Consider the following 19,356-nt stretch of genomic DNA (forward strand, 5'->3'; position numbering starts at 1 on the left):
AACCTTTATAAAATGTTCTACCGATGGCACCTCCCACCGGCGCGTCTAGCCAAGATGTTCCCAAATACATCTTCGATGTGTTGGAAATGTAAATCACAGAAAGGGACATACTACCATCTCTGGTGGCTATGCCGAAGGGCAAAACAATACTGGCAACAAATCAAAACAATGATTGAAGAAATTACGAAACAAAAACTTGAAATGAGACCGGAAACCTTTTTATTGGGAATCATCACAGCAAATTATACCAAAGAAATTAAATATCTAATCATTCATATCCTCACAGCAGCACGTATACTCTTTGCCCAACATTGGAAATCTGAACAGTTACCTACAGAAGACAAAATAATAGCTAAAATTACAGAATGCGCAGAATTAGATAAGCTTACAAAAGAAATACAAGAGAAAGATGATACTGATTATTATTTAGTATGGCAAAAGTGGTACGGCTGGCTGGAGGCAAAAATAGGAATACAAAGATAGTTTATGATTAATCAATGGAAATGTATAGAAGTAAATAAGGAATCAATTATATATATATATATATAACCATGTAAACAGTTGATTATAGACATTAATATAAATTGAAAAATGGAAAATACTCCACCGTTATAGTAACTTCTAAGAGTCAGTCATTGGACTGAATCGATGTTTGTTAGTTTTGTATGTCATTTTATGTATTTATGTTGGTTTTGTTTTTTCTTTTTATTATTAATAAAAATTTAAAAAAAAAAAAAAAAAAAAAATTAACATTTGAACTGATATTAATTAATGTTTTAATGTCAAATTTTAGAAGAAATGTGAGAAAGAGAGAGAGAGAAAAAGACAAAGAAAGAAGAAAGAAAGAAAGAAAGAAAGAAAGAAAGAAAGAAAGAAAGAAAGAAAGAAAGTTAGTTGAGTTGCTAGTGAAAAAATTCAGTACCTTTATGAAGGCCAAATGTCAATCATAATCTCAGTTGCCATTATATTTTATCTGCTCTGTCTTCCTCAACCCGGTTTCCTCCAAATGTTCTGGACAGCAGGTGTCTATCAAAAGAAATGTCAAAAAACCCAATCAGACTTCCTGTGTCATGTGTAATTGAGCACTCGTTAGACTATAAACAAGGGCACACCAAAGCAGAACTAAAAAGCTGCCTACTTACATTAATGCTGTGTTCGTGAATGTCATTTTCTCATGGCGTTCTTGTCATAAATTTGATATGCCACAAGTCAAGGCTTGTTTGAGTTATAGTAGGCAAATGCCAATGGACTTATTAAATTTGTACCACTGTAACTTTATGGCTTCTTGAGAACTTCATACATACAACATCTCTTGGTTTAGCCTGGTTTAGCTCAACAGACAGAAGCACTGTAATTTAATTGTAGCTGTCTGCAATTAAAGTAAGATCGAATCTCGCCAGGCTCAAGGTTGACTCAGCCTTCCATCCTTTCAAAGGTAGGTAAATTGAGGACCCAGTTTGTGGGGGCAATAAGCTGACTTTGTATAAATATACAAAAGTATGAAGGCTATTGTTTAACGCACAGTAAGCCGCCCTGAGTTTCCGGAGAAGGGCGGCATATAAATCAAATAAATCAAAATCAAATCTTAATCCAAAATATTAAGATCAGTAATAGCATCTTGAGTCTCCTTTTCTATGTATGTACTGCCTAGAGATCTACAGCCCTTATTATCTATCCTTTTATTCTCATATAGCATCTGAACAAGGGTCCTTAGGGGAAGGAGGGCATGACAAAAATGGATGTCATGACATCACAGTTCAAATCCTATGACTTTCATATTAGCGTCAGCCATCAGGATGCAAATATGAAAGGCCGTGGTTTGTGTTTAAATGTTGTCATTTTTTGTCATTATGGTTTGTACTGGATATCCATTATTCAAAGACTCAAAGAACTAGACTCAAAGAACTAGAACACAGTGATAAAAAATGCAATAAAATAAATCAACTTAACAGTTTAATTAAAGCAAAGCAAAGCAGAGAAACCCATTCCAAATGGCAGCTAGGTTGAAATTTATAAAAACTGAGGCATAAATGAAAATGCAGATGTCTAAAAGACATTGTAATCGTTTTTAAAATAATTGACATAGTGTTCATGGGGAAGGAAAGATATTTAGAACTTTTTCTGGGGGCTAAATCAGCTATCCACTAAAGGCTAAATCAGAAGAAAACTCTAGGGACATGACATTTAATGTTCCCATTCCAGTCTTTAATTTGTTTTTGTTGCTTTGGATTTAGAATTAGTAATAGCACTTAGACTTATATACCTCCCCATAGCGCTCACAGCCCTGTTTATAAAGTTAGTGTATTGCCCCCAACAATCTGGGTTCTCATTTTACCAATCTTGGAAGGATAGAAAGCTGAGTCAACCATGAGACAATCAGGATAAAAGAGCTGGTTTTCAGCAGAGTCAGCCTGCAATGCAAAACCATGGTGCAGCTTGAAACCATTAACAATAACAATTTTGATAACATCTTGTGGGTAAACCCAACCACTTCTACTTCTTTAATATCTGCATAGTGAAAGACATTTCACAGGCGAGCTAGGTTCAGAAGACAGCAATGTCATGGAAGATGACAGAACAAAGATGATGCCAGGCCCTGCTTGTGCTGTGGTTAAATGCAAGTTGGGAAGACCAGTGGGGGAAAATAGTTCTGGTAACCAATATATGGAAGAAACACTTAAAAGGGGGATTAAAAGACTTTATGGTGCTGTACTACCTTAGAACAGTTCTGGAAATACTACTCTTTCGAAATATCTGAGTTTCTGAACATGCATAGAGGGGAGTGCTGCTATGTTCATGTCCATTTTATTTCAACATTTCTTAAAGGGCTCTTGGGAGCTTTCATGGGAACAAAGTGTTGAATTATCTAAGCCAGGGATGTCCAATATTGTCAACTTTAAGACCTGTGGCTGGCTGGGAAATTCTGGGAGTTGAAGTCCAAAAGTCTTAAAGTTGCCAAGTTTGGACACCCCTGATCTTAGCTGTTGATTGGGCTAAGAGGAACCATTATTATCATCTTATGAAGTTGAAAATTAAAACAAGAGGTAAAATGTCAAACAAAACATAATTTTGAAACAGCCACATCCACAGAGTATGGATATAAGAGCTACATGGAGTCTATAAATGGATTCAACATGCAACTGGTTTACTGTCATCAAGTCCAAGTATCCAAAAGTGCCTATATAATACTATTCACATCAACTTCTGTAATATTAATATACTGTCTAACCATGCAGTATTAACCTTTGCCAATGAAGATGTATTGTTTTATGTGCAGCTTTATGGCGGTTTGAATCCCTAGTGCCGCATAATGGGGTGAGCTCCTGTTACTTGTCCCAGCTTCTGCCAACCTAGCAGTTCGAAAGCACGTAAAAAATGCAAGTAGAAAAATAGGGACCACCCAGTTACCTTTGGTGGGAAGGTAACAGCATTTTGTGTGCCTTTGGCATTTAGTCATGCCAGCCACATGACCATGGAGACGTCTTTGGACAGCGCTGGCTCTTCGGCTTTGAAACAGAGATAAGCACCAACCCCTAGATTCGGGAATGACTAGCACATATGTGCGAGGGGAACCTTTACCTTTACCTTATATTATCTTTTCATGTTCTGATCTTTGTGGGTAGATTGGCTGAATTTAAATGACAATGTACTTGCCATTTCTGACAATCGGGGGAAAATATATCAAATGGCTTATTAAATCTATGTATCCAACAACAACCCCTTGTTCTGCTGTGCAATTAATATCATTAAAAAATGGGCAAGAAGGCACAAATTATGCAGTTTAGGAAAAAGTGGCAGTTGTCAAAACAAGCACATTCTGTTTATTACTTTAAATATAACTATTTAAATATATCAAGTGCATATATTGTAACATGTTATATGGAATAGAATCCAGATGGCAGATTCCATCGAAGATTGTGGAGAATAAAAAGTACTATGGGACTTTCAGGTTTAGATAGGCAGGTACCAGCTAATGAATCAGACGTTGTCATAGTCGACAAAGACAGTGGTTGTGGTATCCTGTTTTCCCCAAAATAAGACATCCCCTGATAATAAGCCCAATTGGGCTTTTGAGCGCATGGCAATAAGGCCAAGCGCTTATTTTAGGGTTCAAAAATATATAAGACAGCGTCTTATTTGGGGGGAAACATGGTAGATGTAGCAGGGCCAAATGATAGCAACAACAGGAAGAAGTATGACAACCAGGAAAAATTATGAAGGTGGAACTAAAGAGGATATAGAAAGTAAAGATCAGATACCACTTGGTGCTGTGACTCTTAAATTGGGAGATTGGCTCCAATAGATCCCAGGAACAAAGAGTCATGGTATGATGGAAAATGCTCCTAATTCTGCTTCTTGATCATACTTAGAGAAAGGAGATTTTCTTTAAGGAAGAAGGTACCCTGCCCTTTTCTTTCTGTTGCAAAATCAAGTGGCTTTAACAAAACAACAACAACAACAACAACAACAACAACAACAACAAAAACCTCAAGCTACTTTATACCTCTCCAAAAAGCAACTGATCATATAGAAAATGAAGATAAAAGGAATGTTTTTGCTGTTCTAATGTCTCAGATCTCTCTTCTTCATCTTGTCTTTCCTCAATTTCAACAAATAAAACCAGTCAAATGCAATTTGGGTGTGCCCTATAGATCAAATGAGGTGTGATGAGCAGAGCTCATATTTACTGAAGATTCTGGACATACGGGAAATTTTGCATGGAAAACTATTCATATTTTAAATCTTTATTTAGAGTCAAGAGGTCACACTATACAGCTTAGTCTCTCTTTCTCTGAAACCTGTTCCTAATTTACACTTCCCACAGATGCAAAATAGATGCACTGCCAGCTTGGCTGTGATTCAATGCCTGAGAACAACAGCTGAAAGAAACTGACATATTTCTTGGCTGTACTCTCTGATCATATGATTCCTGCTCAAAACCAATTCTTAATTGTTCAGCACAGTGCTATATACTACTCTGCCTCTATCCACTTTCTTTTTTTTCTTTGTTCTCTTTCTCAAAGGAAAGATGAGTGATTGCCAACTTTCCAGGTTCAAGGATTTTCTAGATACTCTTCAGTGAAATTTCCAATGCAGTACAGCTTCAAATATGCTCTTGTGATCTGGGCTGATAATACAGATCTGAAGGTCAATAGAATAAATGATATCTTGTTTATCCTAAAAAATCTGCTGGCAGTTTTGGATCCTATTATTTAGGAAGCATTTGTTCATAGATTGTTGCTAGACGTAACTGGATTGTTTAACTGAAATCTCAAATGACCAAGCTATATTTTTGTTCATCTTTTCTCAGCATATATTCTGTATAATTTCTTTTGTCTTTTGTGCCTGGTCTGTTGTTCAAAATTAAGCACAAAATTAGAATTTTCAATGTGCTGACACTGGACTGAGAGGATGCTCCAAGTCCGTGATTGCGAACCTATGGCATGTGTGCCAGAAGTGGCATGCAGTGCCCTCTCTGTGGGCCCGGTAGCTGTCATCCCAGCTCAGCTCCATCGCACATGCGCACAGTCCTCCCGCCAGCCAGCTGGTCTTCAAGTCACTGCCGCACATGCATGGGGGCTGGGGCGCATGCGGGGGGCTGCATGTGCATGCATGGGGGGGCACATGTGGGTGTTGCACACACATGCGGGGGCCGCACACACATGTGCAGGGGCGGGGTGCACATGTGGGGGGCTGCATGTGCATGCATTGCAAGTTGAGGATTACCTGTATATATCTAAACTTTATTGCCATAGATGCCACAGTGGAATTAATCCAACTAAGAACCCTGCTACATTCTTTGTTTTGAATTAATTGCACCGGATGGATGTTGTAGCTAATATTCTATCTCTTAGTATTAAGGTGCAACTGAAAGAAAAGTTGATAATATTGAACCAAGATTGCATTATTTTCTTTTGTGGAAGATCCTAGTTTTCAACATTTGAATTAAAAGGGAATTAGGTGGGTTTTTGGGGGATAGTGATATTATATTTTAATATTATATATCATATATTTTTTCTATGGCAATCTGATACAATTCAGTCTTAATTCTACTGTTAGAAGTCCACAGAGTATTTTTAAAATTAAATTAATCAGTTGGCAAAACCTATATAGGAAGCATAGTCTTGCTTTTTAAATGTTAAATATTTAAAATACTTTGCAAGTTTATAATGCTCCTACATTTTAACCAACTCAATTTAACCAACTCAAAACAAATAAGCTGTGCTATCAAATTAGGATTATAAAAGTATTTGTCAGCAATACAATAATAAGAGCAATATGTAGAAACAAGCACCCACACAATCCCCATTTAAGCTGCTTAAATACTATATTTTATTGTATTAAATACCTCTTAAATATCTGTAAATTAGATCCTGATTTTGCTGTTAGTTTCATAGATTTACACTAATTTTTTTACTCCGTATTAATTACAAATCTTTCCTTGGTCTTTTTGGTTGCTATTCAAATATAGAACTGCATATCTGTTTTTAATTTTGTTTTACAGAAATGCTGAAGGTCAGAAGTCAGACCAGACAGATTTTTCAACTGACTGCAAGATGTATATATATTTTAAAGGTATAGGCGTTAGACAGTCACTTGGTGTATATTAGAACAATAATCTTGCTTTTTAGATAAACAGATGAAACAAGAAGCTGGTAAAGAAAACATTTTATGGATGTGTATAATGGCATCTAGTCTTCTTCTAAAGCAAATCAACTCTGACTATTCTTTGGAAGGACAGATAATGAAGATGAAGCTCAAATGCTTTAGCCACCAAATGAGAAGAGAGGATTCATTGGAAAAGACCCTGATGTTGGGAGAGATGAAAGGTAAAAGGAGAAAGGGAAGGCAGAGGATGAGATAATTAGATAGTATCATTGATGCAGTGGGCATGGGTTTGGGTAGTCTCTGGGAAACAGTGGAGGATGGAGGCTTTGCATTCTGTGCAGGGATGGGTTCTACTTACCTTTACTACCAGTTCTCAATGGGAGCATGTGCGCACTTCTGTGCATGTGTAGAAGCTTCTGTGCATGCGCAGATCACCAAATGTGATGTCAGGACGGGTGGGCGGAGCCTCCTGCCATTTTTACTACCGGTTCTCAAGAACTGGACAGGCCCAGGAGCAACCCACCACTGATTCTGTGGTTCATGGGTCATGGAGAGTCACGACTTGTCAACTGAACCACAACAATCTATTATTCATTGCTTGGCCATTGAGGAGGACAAAGACTGAATTAGAGAGAGCAAAATGGATACTATTGGGGAAACTAATTCTTCCTCCTCACTACATATCTGGCACACATTTGTCTCAAAGGGATTGGGGAATTCTCCAGAGCATTTTTTTTTAGTAGATAAAGTAGTATTAGATTTCTTCTGGGAAAGAAGAACGAAGAGCCTTTCTGAATAATTAGGAGTACTGAAATGTCATAAGATGTTCCTCAATGTCTTCTTGATATTCTCCTTCTGATATTCCTTCTAAACGGTGCTGCTGCACTTGGGTTTTCTGGGGAGGGGAGAATTCTGGGAGTTGAAGTTCACAGGTCTTAAAGTTAGAAAGGTAACTTTCTAACCCCTGGGCTAGATGTTAAGGTGTCATTTCCCGCCTCCAGCCAGTTTTCTGAAAATCTGTGCAACTGCAATTGTTCATTGCAATCTCAGTGTACAAAGTGGTGTCATCTGCACATTTTCTTTGATTGACAAAAATCCATACGTAGAAAAATGCCCACATATTGTACTTTAGAAAATTGAAAGCACATCAGAATAAAGGGTACAATTAGAAGGATAAAGATAAAATTCTCCATTGTTCTATTTTCTATTCTCCACCATGCAGACATTTAAGAAATGGCTACCATGGTCACACCACCCCCAGAATTTGAAACATTCTGCCCAGCAAAGTGTTGGCACCAGTGTTACTGATTTTTCAACTTAATAAAGACATGTTATTCTCTCAACTATTGCTTTTATTGTTTGTGTGACTGTGTCATTCGAACAATGTGTTTGTTTTATCACACGTTTTAATTATTTAAGTGTTAATATATTTTAATCCACATGGGGTAGAAACTGAGTGTGAAGGGTGGTATACAAAAATTAACTTGTTAAAGCAAATTAAAGGAAAGAAAGGAAGATCCCTGGATGGAGCAATACAAGAAAAGGCAAGAAAACAATTGAAATTGGACACACCATTTAGATCAAGGGTCTCCAACTCCTGGTCTGCGGCCCAGTCACAGTCCATGGCCCATTGGGAAGTGGGCCATGCAAGCAGCATGCGAGTGTGCAAAACCGTCTCCTCTCCACCCCCCTCCCCCGTTACTGCTACCAGTCTCTGAAGTCAGAAAGGTTGGGGATTGCTGATTTTTAGAGGGCCTCTTTTGCTGCTGTTGATAGTTCCAGTCGTAGGAAGACAGAGCTTCTTCAGCCAACTGGTAGCAATACAGTCCTTTCACATGGGAATAATATTACCCCAGTATTGTACACCAGTTAGCAGCATAAATACGCCATTTGAGATCCATTGACACTTCTCAAATTCTTCAAGGGAACCCTGATGCAGACTGCATGATAAAGGTTTTTCTTTGCCTATATTAAATAGGTTTGGCTTTCTTCCAGAGCTAATTGGACGGAGGGAGGAAGGGTAGGAGGGAGAAAAGAAAGGGAGGGAGAGAGGAATCCATGTTCTAATTATATTACTATTTACCTAGTTTGCCCCAAATGTGTTTGCACATTATTCATAAATTTGTGGTGTTTTCCTGTGACAGCACTCAAAAATCACAGTTGTGTTATCTTAATGTCACATCACAGTTAAAGCTGCAGTATCCAATATTGTAGTATTCTGCTGCTGTAAATTTTGGAAGATTACGAATTGAAGTATTTATGGGTTGGCAGAATCAAGAACATTACAGCAAAGTTAAAAGAATCCTTTTCATCAGATTTATAATAACAAAAAGATACTGAACAGATTAGACCACAGTTATTTACAACATTATCTCTCAGACTTTCTAGAATGGCACTGAATTTCACAGAGAAAGCACATTTGTGCCTTTCCTTTAACTCAATAACTTAGATTAATGAGATCTCTTTAATATTTTCTCCAACATTATAAAGTTCAGTCGGCATAATAAGATATAAGATATTAATAAGCTTTCCTTTAAATCAGTGTATGCTAATTTAGGAACTAATGAATGTAGTTGAAACCCTGCACTGTGCTTGCTTGAAGATGAAAAGAGATATGGCATGAAACGGACCTTTGCCAGCAAGTTTTTTTGTTGTAAACAAGGGGATATCAAGCTTTAGAAGTCTTTGTTAAAATGTCTTTGATGTGAACTGCCCTTGGAACAGAAAACCAGATGTGAAAGGGAACATATAAGAACATCATCTTTACTAAAAAGCTGAAGTCTTAACTACAGTATTAGATTGAGGCACAAATACCCATATTTGCTAACAATATTACATAGGAAATATCAGATACTGATAGATCTTTCATTATTGTTAATTTTAAGGAGGGGTGTTCATCAGATGAACTTTGATGAACAGAAACTTATGTATGCAATTACATGAATTACAGAGATCTTCATTTGGTGAACTATTATATCTATTTTCTAAATAGATTTGAACCCCCTTTTCTCCATTTATTTATGTTTATATCTTGCCTTTCTTCTGGGAGCTGAAATCATGTCCATTTTACACCTTTCACCTATTTTTCCCAAAACAGGTATTCTACGGGGTAGGTGAGTCTGAAAGAGATTAGGTGGCCAAGTCACTCAATGAGCTTCCATGACTGATGGTAGATCTAAATCTGAGTTTCTCCAGCCATAGGCTGATACCTTAACTTCTACATGTAAGGGAGTATCTATTATTCTTATTTATTTTGGTCTCCCCTATTTTAGAATATACAAATTCTATAGCGGTAAATTCTTTAATGTGCCTATTATACTAGTAATCTTGACTTTTTTCCCCATGACAAAAATGGAATCTGTATACTTGCCTCCAGTTTCTTAACATAGTATACAGTATATTATTCATCCGCACAATCATCCATACATGTGTGACACTACAGATAGTTCTCAACTTACAATTTACAACAGATCATTTAGTTGTAACTCAAAGTTACAATGGAACTGAAAAATGTAATGTATGACCGTTTTTCACACTTATGACTGTTGCAATATCTCCATAGTCACAATTCAGACGCCTTGCACTTGAGTCATATTTATGACTGTTGCAGTATCCTGGGGTCATGTGATTCCCTTTTGTGACCTTCTGACAAGCAAAGTCAACGGGGAAGCCAGATTCACTTAACAACCGTGTTACTAACTTACTAACTGCAGTGATTCACTTAACAACTGTGGCAAGAAATGTTGTAAAATGGGACAAAACTCACTTTACAAATGTCTCACTTCACAACAGAAATGTTGTGCTCAATTGTGCTCGTAAGTCGAGACTATCTGTATAGTTTAGGAGCTAACTAAACTAAATTAAAAGTGTCTTGTGAGGTTTCATCTAGGACAGCTGTGTGTGCATTAAATGTACTTACTTCAGTTATACATGTTATAAGCTTAACCAGGCATAATGTGGGGATTGTGGAAGCTGCAGTTTTGTGATGTGAGCTTAGAATGTTCACTAGAACCGTGAAAATTGACACTGCTTTTTATTATCCAGAATTCTTAAGGGCCAAGCAGGAATCTTGTACTGCAGTGCAGTGATATAATTGATCACACCAAAATTTTATTTTTTGCATGTAATTTATTAGTGTGCTCATGCACTTAGACACATTAGTAATCAGGGCAATGGAGAAATATATAAAATAGTGGTAAAATGTGAATTACTAATAGCAGTTGTTGGATGGAGAAGGAGCTGAAATTCTATAGGCTAAAACTGAAGGAAGGGAGAGCAGAAAGAATGGTACATATGGTGCATATTTTTAATCTGAATTGAAAGTCTTAAATGAGGGGTTATACTATACTCAAAGGGAAACCCTAGGGAAACAGAATGGCCTGAAAGACAGTGTCTGGGAAACCGAAAGAAAAAGATGTATGTACCACTGATGTTTTTATATGTGCCATTTCACACTTTGTTTGTTACTGGGCATCTTTTCACAAAAGAGATTGGGGATTTGTGCATCTGTCAAGGCAGATAGGAGAACAGGCTGATCTTTTATAAAGATGAGAGAGAGAGAGAGAGAGGAGAGAGAGAGAAAGGGATCAATCAATTATGAGTAGCTTCTTTTAAAATTAGGGAAAGAAAGTCAAACATTTATGCAAGATCAAAGTTGCAGATTTGCATTTTAAAGTCAAACATTCATACTAATGCAGGGTTTTTAAAAATGTTTGATAGATAAAGATAAAATAGTCAAAAAGAAAAAGAAAGAAAATGTATCACTATACAAGAAAAAAGGAGAAAAATAAAAATAAAACATTAAAAGAAACGTCTTGGGTACAAATGATACTTTTCACTATCATTGTGTTCCAACTGATATTTGTAGTTAAAACATTTATAACCATTACGAATTGTCTCTGATTTCTGTTTCATCTCTTCCTCTAAAGAACATTTCCTCTAAATTTAGAGGAAATTTTCCTCTAAAGTATCTAAATTTGCCTTCTGTCATGTCTCCTTTTAGAGTCAGTTTGGTTGGTAGTTAAGGCACCAGGCTAAAAACCAGGAGACTATGAGTTCTAGTCTCCCCTGCTTAGGCACAAAACCATCCGGGTGATGACTGGTGAGTCAGCTCAAGGAAAGAGGCAATGGCAAAATCTTCCAAAATCTTAAGAAAACTGTAGGGACTTGTTATTTTTTTTTAACTCGGCAATCTGTCCATTTCTGCACCTTCCAATATTTTCTTAATTACATTCCCCTCAGATGGGAATGACCTTACCATTCCTGACTTGGGGGCCTCAGCAACTTCCCAGCACTCCTCTGCATCCTCCTGGTTCCTGGAGCCTGCTCTTCCTCATCATTCAAGCAGGCATTCATGGAAACCATCACACCTCCTCTTGTTCCTCTGTTGCTGCACAGCAGCAGAGCTAGATTTGAAAGGACCATGCTCCAAAGCAGAAAGACAATGTCCAGGAAGCAGAAGGAAGAGGATGATGGCACATCTGTCTAAAGTGATTACAAGTGATGTCATTTTCTAAGAGGTACCTACAGAATGGTTGCTGAAGCATGTTGGCTTGTATTCACAATAAAATCTTTATTGGGATAAGCAATAGCAATAGGACTTAGACTTATATACTGCTTCACAGTGATTTACAGTCCTCTCTAAACGGTTTACAGAGTCAGCATATTGCCTTCAACAATCTGAGTTCTCATTTTACTGACCTCGGAAGGATGGAGGGCCGAGTCAACCTTAAGCCAGTGAGACTCAAAATGCTGAACCGAATTAGCTTACAATACTGTATTTTAACCATGGTGCCACCAAAGGGCAAAACACAGTTTGAACATGAGTATAACTAAGGATGATTTAAGTCAGTGTTATGAAGCTGTGGCCAAAAAAAAAAAAAAAGTTGCAGGCACATGTTTGTGCCACAGCTAAATATTAGTATGGAAAGTCTCAAAGTGAAGCAATGCAGGGGCTTCCTTTTGCTCTATAAATTGGTGTACATCTGTGCCTTACATTTCAATGCAATTATTTTGCTTGAAGCATCATTGAAACAAATTACCACTTCAAAGCTTTGTACATCTTTATTATCTAGGCAGTTCATTTTATTCCAACCAGTTTTTATGGGTATAGCTACTGGCATTTAATACAGCATTCTGGATAATCGTTATCCTATATTTAAAATAGCTAGATGCCATAGGGTCTTATACTCCATCTTTGTACCTACTGCCAGTTTCATGGGCCTTCCCGTTTTCCTTCCTTTTTACGGCCTCAGGATCTATTCAAATGCTTAAAATTCTCTTTCTTCACTCACTATCTTTGAATAAATTACATAACTAGACTTCATTGAGACTTTAATAAGGCTTATCTAAAGCACTAAAATATTTCTGTGGACACAGTTTTAATTTTTAAAGTATTCTTTTTAAAAAAAAAATCTTTGTCTTTCATGGAGCATCATTGGAAGGTCATTTCAGGCCACGAATGATTTCCTATGATTTCATCAGCTGGATCAACTGTATCAAGAATACTGAGAAGAAACCCCTCAGGGACCTATCACAAATGGAAAACAGAGTTGGGTATCAACAAATATTTTCCCTAAGTGTTGATGTGAGGCGTGAACATCCCACATGAACTTGAAATAGAAAAAATGTATGCGCTCTTGGTCAATGGCCTCATATCACTTTCTCAATTTATTTCAGTCTTTATGATATAAATCAGTTCCTGCATTTAGAATTCCGTATAAGGAAATTAAGCTACTTTGTAGTTTCAGTCTGCTGATAATACAGGGGCACTGTCATTAATGAGAACAGATTTCATAAATGAAATGCAACTACGTAAGTACAAAAATAGGTGATTCCCAGATCATATTAATATAATATTTTATATTGTAGTAGATTTGTTTTAATCCTCCATTAACAATAGTGCAGTAACAGCTATGAACTCAGTTTCTGATTTCCATATTATCTGCAAAAACTATTTCCTGGAGACTGGAATTTCATTTGATAGATTTAATTCCTTTCTCAGTAGCAGTAAGCCTGGGGCTCCTTAAGAACTGCATGTGAGGTATCTCAGAGAAAGATAAGTGATGGTGGAAAAGCGCTATCAGTCTTCCTCCTTTAAAGCATAATTCTAGGAATTCTGCCACATAGGCAGTTCCCTCTGCAGATGTCAGTGTGAAGAAATTTCCCTGAGGGTGGACAAATTGAGAAGCTCTGATCAGAAGAATCTTTCTAATGGCTAATATATATAACAGACATTAACCCAAGAAATCTTTCATAATAATATAGATAGGACTATGTGTTATGTACTGTTAATAGCTTTTAATGTCCCGCTCTTAAAAAGCCTATCCTAAAAAGAAATGCACACTTGCACCAAATTTTATAAATATGAGCAACTTCCATTCTGCTTCTCCCATAAAGATTGTTTTGATCACATCCAAACATTTAAGAAGGAAAATGCCACATATTTGGAGAAGTTGAAATCTTCCACTGTGACCTTATATAAGAAACTTTCCAATATATGTTGAGAGTCAACTCTGTCCCATCATTCATACGTTAATTTTAGTCCATAAATAACTCAAGTGACTTAGATTTTTATTCCTTACTTTCATATATATATGCTCCTTTCTTAGTTTCTTTCTATGATAATCAGAACCCAACAATAGGGCTTGTATGTATTTATCATGTTAGGTATCTAGAGTATTTTTCCATCTCTGAACATTAAAACAAGAAAACAGCAATGGGATCATATAATAGTATAGAAAAATGGGATCAGGTATTTATGTCAGTGCCATTGATCAGAAAAGATACTACTTCCCCAGGCTAAAATAATTGTAGGTAAAAAAGCAGTATAAATTTGTAATGATAGCTTATCACTGAAACCCTGAAGCAAAATTCACAATGTTTACATTGTGTACACATACAGTAAATTAATAGTATTGGAAGAACCCCTTCTGTGAATCAGATAGACCCAGATATCACATCCAAGAGCTACATTTAGAATTGATATCTTTTCTTCTGCTAACCAAAATTATCCTGTCCTTCATGGACTTGATATTCTGTAGGAATAGTTGCATGCATCTAGCAGCAGGAACAACTATATAGCAATAATTCGCCAGTTGCGGCCCTTTCTTGATCGGGATTCCTTGTGCACAGTCACTCATACCCTCGTAACCTCTCGCCTTGATTACTGCAATGCTCTCTACATGGGGCTCCCCTTGAGGAGCACCCGGAGGCTCCAACTGGTCCAGAACGCAGCAGCGCGGGTAGTGACGGGAGCAGCGTGGCGCTCCCATGTAACACCGCTCCTGCGTGAACTGCACTGGCTCCCGGTGGTCTTCCGGGTGCGCTTCAAGGTGTTGGTTATCACCTTTAAAGCGCTCCATGGCATAGGGCCTAGCTATCTTCGAGACCGTCTACTGCCACCGACGACCTCCCACCGACCCGTGCGCTCCCACAGAGAGGGCCTCCTCGGGGTGCCATCAGCCAAACAATGCAGGCTGGTGACCCCCAGGGGGAGGGCCTTCTCTGTGGGGGCACCTACCCTCTGGAATCAGTTGCCCCCTGAGATAAGGAAAATCCATGACCTCAGTGCCTTCCGCCGTGCCCTTAAAACTTTCTTTTTTCAACAAGCCGGGCTGGCTTAATTTCTTTTTAAGGGTTTTTTAATTGTTTTGTTTTGCTTATCGTTTTAATTAATGGGGCCAAATCTATATATATTTTTAAATGTGTTTTAATATTTGTATCTGATGTTTTTATCTGGCTGTTCACCGCCCTGAGTCCTCAGGGAGAAGGGCGGTATACAAATTCAAAAATAAAATAAAATAAAATAAATAATGCATGAATGGAAATGAAAGACTATTAATGGGTGGCTCCAAATTAGAAGGCTGATCACGTGGTATGCCATTTGTTTAAGCTCTGTAGTAACTTGTGAGGAGTGAAAGAGCAAATCGTTCAAGGACCTGTGAAGTACTTGATAAATATTTCTCTTTGCCATCCCCTCACACAAAGCACAGTTACATGGCAAGGAAGTGGATATGATGAATGTGAGAAAACTGAGACCGGGCTGGCTGCAACCCTCATTTAACTTGAGCTAAGTAAGGTTGTGCAGAACTGTAGAGCAAACGTTCCTGTTTGCTTTAAACAACCCTCACTCAAGTGCTTGTAATTTGCTTTGTGAGAAGTTCTGGAGTAAAGAAGCTTTCCTTTTATCTACACACCCGAACAGCTGGAAAGAGATAAGAGTGGAGACATGCCAACCATGTCAGTCTGCTAGAATTCCTTTGACTTTGCGGCTTTCCAATTGGATGCATAAAGGCAGATATTTTTGGAGAGCTGGTGTGGTTTTCTTCAACTTGTGTCGTCACTTTTATTAAAATGCATAGCTATTCTTTTTTTGTGAAATCGAATTGGTGTGGACTTGACCCCGATGCAGGTTGGTTTTTGCACCAGAGATGCAGGTTTTTTTCAACATACACTGCTCAAAAAAATAAAGGGAACACAAGCAGAAGACATCCGAGATCTGAATGAATGAAATAGCCTTATTAAATACTTTGTTCGTTACATACAGTAGTTTTGTGTTCCCTTTAGTTGTTTGAGCAGTGTATAAACTACTGTATGTAACGAACAAAGTATTTAATAAGGCTGTTTCATTCATTCAGATCTTGGAGTCTTCTGCTTGTGTTCTCTTTATTTTTTTGAGCAGTATATATTTATATATACAGTGTATATACAGTACATATATACAATATATATATATATGTGTATATATATGTGTGTGTGTGTATGTGTGTGTATATATATATACATACACATATGCACACACACACACACATACAGATCTACATGTACACACACACACACACATATATAGTGTTTGTGTATATATGGTATGTATGTATATACATATATACACAAAAATTTATATGTATATGTATACTGTGTATCTATGTGTGTATATACATATACATATACATATACATATACATATACATATACATATACATATACATATACACACACTGAGCTATGCTCTATCAAATAGCTGATTTATGACTATCTATGGCATATGTCATGCTGTACCTGCTAGTGTCAAAGATTTTATCCCTTTGGGAAAGGAGATGGACATTTAAACATTTGCATATTTACTTGAGTAAATACCTGTATATTTGTCATTCTATTAGTTTAAATGTAAAGAGAAATACTTTAACCCATAAAAAGCTTTCAATAAACCCATGTTACATATATAAGCCAGATAATTTTCAAAGGAGCTTATAGTGAGGATCCATTATCTTTGTATACAGAGGTAATTGAACATTGTGGAGTCTAAAGGGTGAGTTATTCTGGCATTTTCTTGGTTGAGCATGAGTGGCATGTGATTCAGTGGTTGGTTACCCGGGTTCAGATCAGTTCACAAGAACTGGTAGTAAAACTAGCGGGAGGCCCCGCCCACCACCCCGGATGTCATCATTGGCGATCTGCACATGCGCGATCCCGTCGTGAACCGGTAGTAAAGGTAAGAACCCACCCTGAAAAGATTGGTAGGACATGAAAAAACTTCCTGGACACATAACTATATAATTTCTTAAATCATATTACTTTTGTATTTAATTTGCTCAGTACAATAGGAAATGATCTCTAATTTTATCTAATTCTCCATCATGAGCTAAACTTAAAATTTATTTAAGCAATGACAGCTATTTACATTCTATTGCTTGTTTTAGGAAATTTCCATTCTGGGTTTGTATGCTCTATGGAGCAAATCTGCCATTTAATTTTTATTTAACAAGCTATGATCTGTACATGGTAAATGTTATTATTGTTCAGATTTTACCTGGGCAAATTATCTATGCATATGCCTGTAGACCAGATCTTCTTATTGAATCTGCCACAATTTAATAATAACAGACTAATAGCACAATCTTTGCAATTTACATTCCAACTTTACTCACTTGGGGCTACCTCTCCTAAGTGAGCATGGAAAGGTGGTAAGATTTATTTTAAAAAGGTTATTTTAAATTCTGTAGATGAAGCAAGGGTGCTTCATTGCATAGGGCATTATTTATTACTCAGATACTGACTGGACTAGGATTGCATTTTCTCACTTACAAAATTAATTGTGCATTTATTGTGTCCATAAAAAGAAATGTCTGAACAGCAAAAAGGCAACCTTGGAAGACACTGTGCAGATTATATGCAAAAAATAAATGTATGGTCATCGTGCCAAAAAAATAACCATTGTACTCCTAAGGAAAAGCTTCAGGGTGAGGAAAGAATCTCCTGTAGATACCAGCCATGCATTCATAACCCTTGAATATAAATTCCTCAACAGAGGCCTGAATAATTAGGCCCCTGCTGGGGGCATTGGAGACAACATGTCTGCTTCTCTGTAAACAGTGACACAGGATGGAGAGTTGGGGGTGGGTGGGTGAAGTCTTGTTTCTACAAAAGTAGGTAGTCTAATCTGGCAAATTTCATGAGAGAAGATTGTATCAATGGGTCTGGCTGCTAACCCAGAGGAAAAAAAGATCCTATCCTGAGACAGATCTCAAATAATAAATTCCATGACCGATCAACTACAGATAGAGGGATTTTTTGGGGGTATGTGTGTTTCAAATGTAGCAAGGTTTGGGCAAAACATTCTGTGCATCTCATTGGCCTATGTCTCTGTCTATCTGTTTTAAACAGAGAACCGAGACAATCAGAAAAAAACGGTCAGGATTTATTTCAAGTCACTATTAAATAAGGACTTTGATTTCCATTATATGCAGGCAGAACTCATTTTACTTTGACTTTTTTCTACTTTGGGAACAGCCCATTTATAGTGATAAAACACTGAATTTCACAAAGTGATGCTAACAGGGTCACTCAGTACACAACAGAAACACCAAAATTAAATGTTGGCTGCCCCAAAGGCTGTCATTTCATGGCAGAGGAAAAGAGGATACCAATCAAATGAATCCTAAAAAATAAGAGAAAATATTTAAAAAGAATAATTTCAATTTAACAGTAGTCTTTATATTACTGGCTTAAACTAATGATATATATATTAGATCAATACAGATCTGATCATTTGAATTTATGCAGAATAATCATATTGTGATCTTTAAAAGTAAAGTCTTTATTTAGCTAAGTTTCTCTTCATTTGTAATTCATTTTACCCAAGCTCTAGAGCAGTATTTCTCAAGCTCAGCAACTTTAGATGTGGGAACTTCAGCTCCCAGAATTCTCTTCCCGAGACAAAATCTACACAACTTAAAAATTGCGAGAGAAGCATTGCTGGAGAGCTCTGGTGGACCAGCTAAAGATTCCCTTCTCCGCTCCCGGTCATGACTAACCAGATAACCACATAAATACAGCAATACCTCCTGGTTATATTTAGAGGAAATTAGAATGACTTAGGAGAGATAAGTGGTGTAGAAATTTAAGGAATAAAATAAAATAAAATTCAGAGAATGTATCTCTGGAAAACTATTGCTCTGTTTTTGCAAAACAAAAAACCCCATTCATTTTGTCTGCATGCACTGCTGGAAAGTAGATAAAGAATAAGCAGAAATCAATCATCATCACAGGGACATTTTCCTGTTATTTTTAACCTCAGCCATTCGTCATTTTCTCAGTAAGAAACAAGGAAACAAAACCACGCTTGGTCTACGTGCATTTGTTATATGTAACAGCTACATTTTAAGACATGTTTTAGGTGACAACTAAGCCCCAGTGAATGGTAGTGCTCTGCCACAGAATAATTTACTAGCAACCCTTTGTACATTT

Source organism: Pituophis catenifer, unplaced genomic scaffold (genome assembly GCF_029215685.1).
Source record: "Pituophis catenifer annectens isolate HBS135680 unplaced genomic scaffold, rPitCat1.0.hap2 SCAF_2, whole genome shotgun sequence".
Taxonomy (NCBI): Eukaryota; Metazoa; Chordata; class Lepidosauria; order Squamata; family Colubridae; genus Pituophis; species Pituophis catenifer.